Source organism: Mustelus asterias, unplaced genomic scaffold (genome assembly GCF_964213995.1).
Source record: "Mustelus asterias unplaced genomic scaffold, sMusAst1.hap1.1 HAP1_SCAFFOLD_184, whole genome shotgun sequence".
Taxonomy (NCBI): Eukaryota; Metazoa; Chordata; class Chondrichthyes; order Carcharhiniformes; family Triakidae; genus Mustelus; species Mustelus asterias.
The window spans coordinates 57,970-66,136 of NW_027590182.1; the positions used below are offsets into that span (position 1 = coordinate 57,970).

An 8,167-nucleotide genomic window follows, 5' to 3' on the forward strand; every position below is an offset into this window, starting at 1 on the left:
CTGAGTGCCTTCTTCACCACTCTGTCCACCGGTAACTCCACTTTCAAGGAGCTATGAACCTGTACCCCTTAGATCTCTTTGTTCCTTAACTCTCCCCAAAGCCCTACCCTTAACTGAGTAAGTACTGCCCTGGTTCGATCTACCAAAATACATCACCTCGCATTTATCTAAATTAAACTCCATTTTTTGATTCAGAATAAACTTTGTAATCAGAATGAGCTGATGGGGAATAAACACATATTTGTCTCCACAGATTTTGGGATGTGGAATACTAACTATTCAACGTTCCTGGCTAGCTCAGTCGGTAGCGCATGAGACTTTTGATTTCAGGGTCGTGGGTTCGAGCCCCACGTTGAGCTCAGCTGTTTTTGAACTTTGCCCCTTCCCTGAGTGAACTCCAATGTTTCCAATCCTCTGGAGGTGTCACCGCTCAAACTGAGTCTATTTGAATCCCACTTTTTAAAGCTCAACGTTAATGGTTTATGACTGAAAACTGCCTCCAATTCACTGGAAGGCGAGGAGTTTAGTGCATAATTCAGCGAGAAGTTTTCTTCTCATTTAGCCTGAGATATGAATCCAGATCTGGGAGATTGCGTCAGTGTAAACATTAATCATCCCCATTGACATTCAATCACTCCAGCCTTACATCCTTTCGCAAGACCGTTTGTTCTTTCCTCCTCCCCCTCTCTATTTTCCTTGACTTTGTATTTGTTTGTAAATCATTAAAACACTAAATTCTTCCAGTTTGGAGAAACGGTCAGCGACCTGAAACAATCATTCCGTTTCCCTCTCCATAGACGCTGTTTGACCTTTTGAGTATTTCGAACATTTTCTGTTATGAGGTGGGAGTTGCAGCAACTGCAGTAGGTTGTTTTTGAGTCACAGTACATCAGTTTTCTCTGACTGAACCCTACCTGTTTAAGTAGTTAAAGGACTGAAGGTTTAAAGAATAAGGCACCAGGATACGTCCTCCTGTTTGACATGAAATGAAACAAAATGAGAGTAAATCATTTCATAAAATATTGCCAATGCAATATATATTTCATTGTCAAGGCCAGCACTTGTTGGCCATTCCTATTTCCCCTTCAACTGAATATTTTGCTGGGGCATTTCATACCATATTTAGCAGGCATAGAGTCATAGAATCACAGAGCTTTACAACATGGAAACAGGCTCTTCGGCCCAACATGTCCATGCCACCCTTTTATTTAATGATTAAGCGAGTCCCAATTGCCCCCGTTTGGCCCATACCCCTCAATAGCCATCTTATCCATGTAACTGACAAAATTGTACCCTCCTCTACTCCTACCTCTGGCAGCTTGTTCCAGACACTCACCATCCTCTGTGTGAAATATATGCCCCTCTGGAACCCTTTGTATCTCTCCCATCTCACTTTAAAACTATGCCCCCTAGTTTTAGACTCCGCTACCTTTGGAAAAATATATTGACTATCGAGCTGATCTGTGCCCTTCATTCTTTTATAGACCTCTAGAAGATCACCCCTAAGCCTCCTACGCTCCAGAGAAAAAAGTCAAAGTCTATCCAGCCACTCCTTGTAACTGAAACCATCAAGTCCCGGTAGCATTCTCGCAAATCTTTTCTGCACTGTTTCTAGTTTAATAATGTCCTTTCTATAATAGCGTGACCGGAACTGTACTCAGTATTCCAAGTGTGGCCTTACTTGTCTTGTACAACTTCAAGAAGACGTCTCAACTCCTGTATTCAATGTTCCGACCAATGAAACCAAGCATGCCGAATACACACTTCACCACTCTGTCGACATGTGACTCAACATTTGAATGAGATTTACCCTTAGATCTCTTTGTTCCAGAGCACTCCCCAACGCCCTACCATTAACTGAGTAAGTCCTGCCCTGGTACGATCTACCAAAATGCATCACCTCACACATTTTCTGAAGTAAACTCCATCTACCATTCGTCGGGCCAGTGGCACAATTGATCAACATCCCGCTGCAATCCAAGGTAACCTTCTTTTCTGTCCACTAAGTCACCCATCTAGGTGTCATCTGCAAGCTTACAAACTATGCCTCCTAAATTCTCATCCAAATCATTAATATAAATAACAAATAACAGTGGATCCAACACTGATCCCTGAGACGCATCGCTGATCACAGGCCTTCAGTTTGAAAAACAACCTTCTTCAACCACCCTCTGTGTTCTGTCGTCAAGCCAATTTTGTACCTATTTGGTTACCTCACCCTGGATGCCGTGAGAATGAACCTTATGCAACAACCTAGCATGTGATATCTTGTCAAAGGCCTTGCTAAAGTCCATGTAGTCAACATCAACTGCATTTTCCTCGTGTGCCTTCTTGGTTACCCCTTCAAAAAACTCCATCAAATTTGTGAGAAATGATTTTCCACTCACAATGCCATGCTGAGTCTCCCTAATCAGTCCTTGCCTCTCTAAATGTCTATAGATCCTATCTCTCAGAATGCCTTCTAACAACTAACCCACTACAGATATGAGGCTCATCGGCCTGTAGTTCCCAGGCTGTTCCTTGCAGCCCATTTTAAACAAATGCACAACATTTGCATTCCTCCAATCGTTTGGAACCTCACATGTTGCTGTCCATGATTCAAATATCTCTGATGTGGAGATGCCGGCGTTGGACTGGGGTAAGAAGTCTCACAACGCCAGGTTAAAGTCCAACAGGTTTATTTGGTAGCAAATACCATAAGCTTTCGGAGCACAGCTCCTTCGTCAGATGGAGTGGTTATCTGTTCTCAAACAGTGCAAACAGACACAGAAATCAAATTACAGAATACTGATTAGAATGCAAATCTCTACAGCCAGCCAGGTCTTAAATGTACAGACAATGTGGGTGGAGGGAGCATTCAACACAGGTTAAAGAGATGTGTATTGTCTCCAGACAGAACAGCTAGTGAAATTCTGCAAGCCCAGGAGGCAAGCTGTGGGGGTTACTGATAATGTGACATAAATCCAACATCCCAGTTTAGGCCGTCCTCATGTGTGCGGAACTTGGCTATCAGTTTCTGCTCAGCGACTCTGCGCTGTCGTGTGTCGTGAAGGCCGCCTTGGAGAACGCTTATTTGGTAGCAACGGGCATTCAGCCTTGGATCTTCAGGTAAGAGTTGGGCGGCACGGTAGGACAGCGGTTAGCACTGCTGCTTCACAGCTCCAGGGTCCCAGGTTCGATTCCCGGCTCGGGTCACTGTCTGTGTGGAGTTTGTACATTCTCCTCGTGTCTGCGTGGGTTTCCTCCGGGTGCTCCGGTTTCCTCTCACAGTCCAAAGATGTGCGGGTTAGGTTGATTGGCCAGGTGAAAAATTGTCCCTTAGAGTCCTGAGATGCGTAGGTTAGAGGGATTAGCAGGTAAATATGTGGGGGTAGGGCCTGGGTGGGATTGTGGTCGGTGCAGACTCGATGGGCCGACTGGCCTCCCTCTGCACTGTCGGGTTTCTATGATTTCTGTCGTATTTTAGGTGGTTGGGGGGAGGTAGTTGTTGAGGTGGTGTGTATTGGGGGAAGGGGAGGTTCGGTTGGGGTTTATGTATTTCTGTGCGTTTGGGATGGATCTTAAGGTAATACGTGCGCTGGAGAGATTTTTGTGGGTTTCCTGGCTGGGGAGGTTTTGTGTCCTTTGCTGAGTCAGACTCTGATTTTTTCCGGGGGGCGGGGGGTGGGGCGGTGGGGGCGGGGGGTGAGGGGGGAGGTTGGTAGTTGCAGGTGGTTACTGAGGGGAGCTCAGAAGGCGGGGAGAAACATTCCTGGGGCTTTCCTGATCGGGAAATTGGGGGGTATGTTGTGGATTGAAGGGTGGTTTGTTTTCTTCCCACGTCTTGACACTTTCGCTTCCCCTTTGTGTCTGCAAGAGTGGGCGGGGTGAGCGGGCTCCCGGACCTGTTGCGATGGAGTTACCTTTTATTTGTGAGTGTTTTATGTTGTGGTGGGCAGGATGGTGTTGTGTGGATTCGGGTAGTCTCTGCCGGATTGGTGTGAAGGCATAGTTTGGCAGAGCGAAGGAGTCTAGGGACATCCTCGTTTATTTGAATGGTTTTTGAGTTTGGCATGAGGCAAGAACTTCCGGCAGTACAAAAATGACTTCTTTGACCAGTTAGTTACTTCTTGATTAGTATCCAATAGGCTTACATTAACGATGCAATTAAGTTACTGTGAAAGGGTACACTGAGGGATAATTTATCACGGACAATCCACATAAAATACATATCTTTGGAGTGTGGGAGGAAACCTGAGCACCTGGAGGAAACCCACGCAAACACGGGGAGAACGTGCGAACTCCGCACAGTGTTCCAAGTCAAGAGTTTAGCCCGGTCTTTGACGCTGTGAGGCAGCAGTGCCTACCGCTGTGTCACTGTCCCGGCCCATAAATTAATGATTTCACATGTATTTTATTATTTTAAAGTGATCCAGTGGGTTCGTTTTTGCCCTTGTTCGGCGAGTTTCTTTTGTCAGTGATAGTGTGTTACACTGTGTCCAGAGTTGTTTCCATTGTTCAAGGTGATTCAGGGAATATAGACATCCGCCTGTTTAAGGGAGTGCCCTTTTCTTAGTTGGACGAGTCATCCTGTGTCCAGCTTTCTCCTATTGTTTCCGGTGATCGAATACTTAATGATTTGCATTTTTCCGAGACCTGCCCGTGGATTGTACAGAGTCGCGATGTGGCCAGTGTGTCCTCCATTTTATACCTTGCTTGAAAAAATGCAGATTTATATTTTGGTTTAGTGGTTTACCCTTCTCCAAGTGGATTATTTCGACCCTTCTAACAGGTCCCGATGTGTTTTGGATTACCTCCATTGATTAAGGTGAACCTATATCAATCCACGGACCGTGTCCAGGACACCGTCCAAGAGTCTTTATTTTTGTGTGGATGGAGAAGATTCACTCACCCTAGGGCTGCAGGGATCGAGACCAGATTAAGCTGAGGTTCATTTAGCTCCCATTCGTCTCACTTCCAAGGCTGGCTGTGAATAGCGTCTGGCCATTCTTACCTTTCCTCTCCAGTCCCAACTGGGGTTTAATCTTGCTTATTTAGTTTTCATCCCGACCGGTTTCGCTGCTTCCTTACGCTTCATCAAGAGCAGGGAGAGTTGTTCTCACAGTCCTGTCTGCTTTTCGTCGCCGTTTTCGGATAGTGTTTCGTCCAGCAGTTTTGGGGTGAGTGAGTATTCTGTGTTCAGCTCGTGTTCCTTGCTACCTCTGCGGGTAAAGGAAGTTTCCCCTCTCGACCTGTCCTATATATGGGCTTAAATATCGCCCCTTCTTGTCCTCGAGTGACAGGAAGCTGTTGCAACTCATTGGTTCTCTGTGGGTTTGGAATTCGCCCCCTTCCATTCATTGACTGCAAGGGAAACGGTGTGCTGTGTTCTCAGTTTTGTGTTCCCTCAATCTATGGTTCTGGGGTTCGGGCGGGTTGAGGATTTTTTTTCTTGAGTGGGCGGGTGTTTGGTTTCGAATCTCTGTTGTCCCCTTATGTACTGTGTGGTACCCCTTTTAATCTTTTGGTTCCTGGGTCAGTCCTTGCGTGCCATTGCTGGTGTTTGTGGAGGAGGGATTCTCCTTTTTTCCCCTGTGATATTTTATGCCGGTGGTGGGCTTTTGGTCTCTTTTTGGAGGTTTTGACAGTTTCTGGCGGTGGATAAGTCTTCAGGTGTGGTTGCCTATCGTCCTTGTATAGGTTCTGTTCAGGGGGTAAGGGGGAGAAGCTTCTTCCTGTTTCTTCTTATTGATTCGTGAGGGGGGAAGTGGGAGAGTCGAGGTGGACAAGGCAGAGGGTTGTTGGGGCGTTTTTGGTAATGGTGTAGGGCTTGGGTAGAAGGGTTTTATTTATGGGGCAGGGTTTTTTTGACGGTTTTGGGTACGTGTAGTGTTATGGGGGGCGGGTTGGGAGCTTGGGGAAGTGCGTGGAATCATCTGGGTGGTGTTGGGTTCTGGGGGATGCAATGAATCTTTTTGTCTGTTGGTTCGGGAGAGGTTAGTCTCTGTCCACGAGGTTGTTTGCTTCTTAAATGGGTTTTTTTTTTGTTTTGTTCTGGATTCTTTCCATTCCCATTTTTCAATCATAGAAATCATAGAAACCCTACAGTGCAGAAGGAGGCCATTCGGCCCATCGAGTCTGCACCGACCACAATCCCACCCAGGCCCTACCCCCACATATTTACCCGCTAATCCCACTAACCTACGCATCTCAGGACTCTTAAGGGGCAATTTTTGTTTAACCTCCCCCACATATTTTACCCGCTAATCCCTCTAGCCTACACATCCCAGGACGCTGAGGGGCAATTTTTTTAACCTGGCCAATCAACCTAACCCACACATCTTTGGACTGTGGGAGGAAACCGGAGCACCCGGAGGAAACCCACGCAGACACGAGGAGAATGTGCAAACTCCACACAGACAGTGACCCGAGCCGAGAATCGAACCCGGGACCCTGGAGCTGTGAAGCAGCAGTGCTAAACACTGTGCTACCGTGCCGCCCCATTTTTCAATGTCCGTAATCTTATTTTTTCATTGGCTTTATGTCACCGAGGGTTAGGGTTAATGTGAGGGTTAGTTAGTTTGCTAGGGTTGGGTTTAGTTTTAGTGATAAGGTTGGGGTTAGGGTTAGGGTTAAAATGTGCAAACTCCACACAGACAAAAACCCAAGGCCGGAATTGGACCCGGCGCTATGAGGCAACAATGCTAACCACTGTGCCACCTTGCCGTTGTTGAAATAATCTGTTTGTTCTCTGAAATTTAATTAATGAGAAAGATCAGGAAATCTAATTGTATCCCGAGAGCCTGACATGTGGTATAAATATGACAATTTTCAATGTAGTGCAGACTGCGTTTTGCGCTTCTAGAAGAAATGCATGGAATACCAAAAGGTCTGCTGTTTGCCATTTATTATCCAGTCATAGCAGCTATCGGAGTTTCAGGTAAAATATCTCAGTTATTTCGTAGCTGCCAAAAAAATATTGATTGGTTGCATCAATTCCCCCAATTTATCACCACCTTATCTCGACAGCACCAAGTTCCTCCTCTGATTGAAAGGGATATATGTTTCCCCGTCAAAGTTCTATTTTCTGCCCTTTAACTTATTCATCGAAAGTGTCCTGTTTCTACTTCTGCAGACAATTCCTTATTTGGCATTATAATTTATTCTATTCCCTGACATAATTTTTCGATGTTCATTCCATAAATTCTACAAATGTAACGGTATAATTTTACATTTTTCTCACCGTAGTTTCTTCACACTAAATACATGGTTTCACCGTGTTAACCTTATACAACCGTGCTGTGACAGGTACCATTTCATCAGTTGGTAATATAACTTGTCTCATTCACCAGTAACATCTGTCAGTGGAAGTTTGATTGTATTATTCATTCTGATAGATTTACCGTTCTGTTATAATGGTTAAAACAATTCAGTTTTGTTATTTATAAAGTTGTGTGTTATTATAATAGTTGTGTTGGCGTTGACAATATTCCTCTGGGCGAATTTTCAAACTGAGCAGCAGAGGGGCACTGTGGTTGGCAGTGCTGCCTCACAGCACAAGGAACAGGGGCTCAATTCCAGATCTGGGTTGTTGCCTGAGTGGAGTTCGCACATTCTTCTTGTGTGTGCGTGGATTTCCTCCAGGTGCTCGAGTTACATCCCAGAAACCAAATCTGTGCAAGTTATGTAGATTTGCTTGTATAGAAGCACCTTAATACCCAAGGATGTGTAGGTTAGTTGGATTAGCAATGGTAAATGCGCGGGATTACAGGGACAGGACGGAGAGAAGGCTTGGGTGGGATGTTCTGACCGAAGTAAGAAAAGACTCCATTGGTTGGATGGCCTCCTACTTAACTGTCGGGATTCTAATTCATGGTTTTATGCGATCACAGTACAAATTGAGTCCTTGTGTGTTATTTGAACAGTTGGTGATGCTGAATTATTAAACTGCTGTCACATTATTAACGTGAATCTATTCTGCTGCTGAAGTTGAAATTAGTGAAACAATCCCATAGATGGTGTATTATTTGAAAACACTGAATCTTCGAAGAACACCAGAATTAATGTACTAAATGCATCCAAGAGATTAATCAGGCAGGGATATGTAGAGAACTTATACAATGCGAACAGTTATCCTTTGATGAATGTTTGTTATTTATCCCCAACTCACAACAGCCTGTGCCTGCTT

At 45.1% G+C, this 8,167-nt stretch overlaps 1 non-coding gene across 1 annotated transcript; it reads left to right on the plus strand.

Annotated features, from left to right (window-relative positions):
• The first annotated feature begins 284 nt into the window (after positions 1-284).
• Positions 285-359, plus strand: trnak-uuu (transfer RNA lysine (anticodon UUU)). Its single transcript has one exon. It is a non-coding gene; the product is annotated as a tRNA-Lys (tRNA).
• Positions 360-8,167: the final 7,808 nt, after the last annotated feature.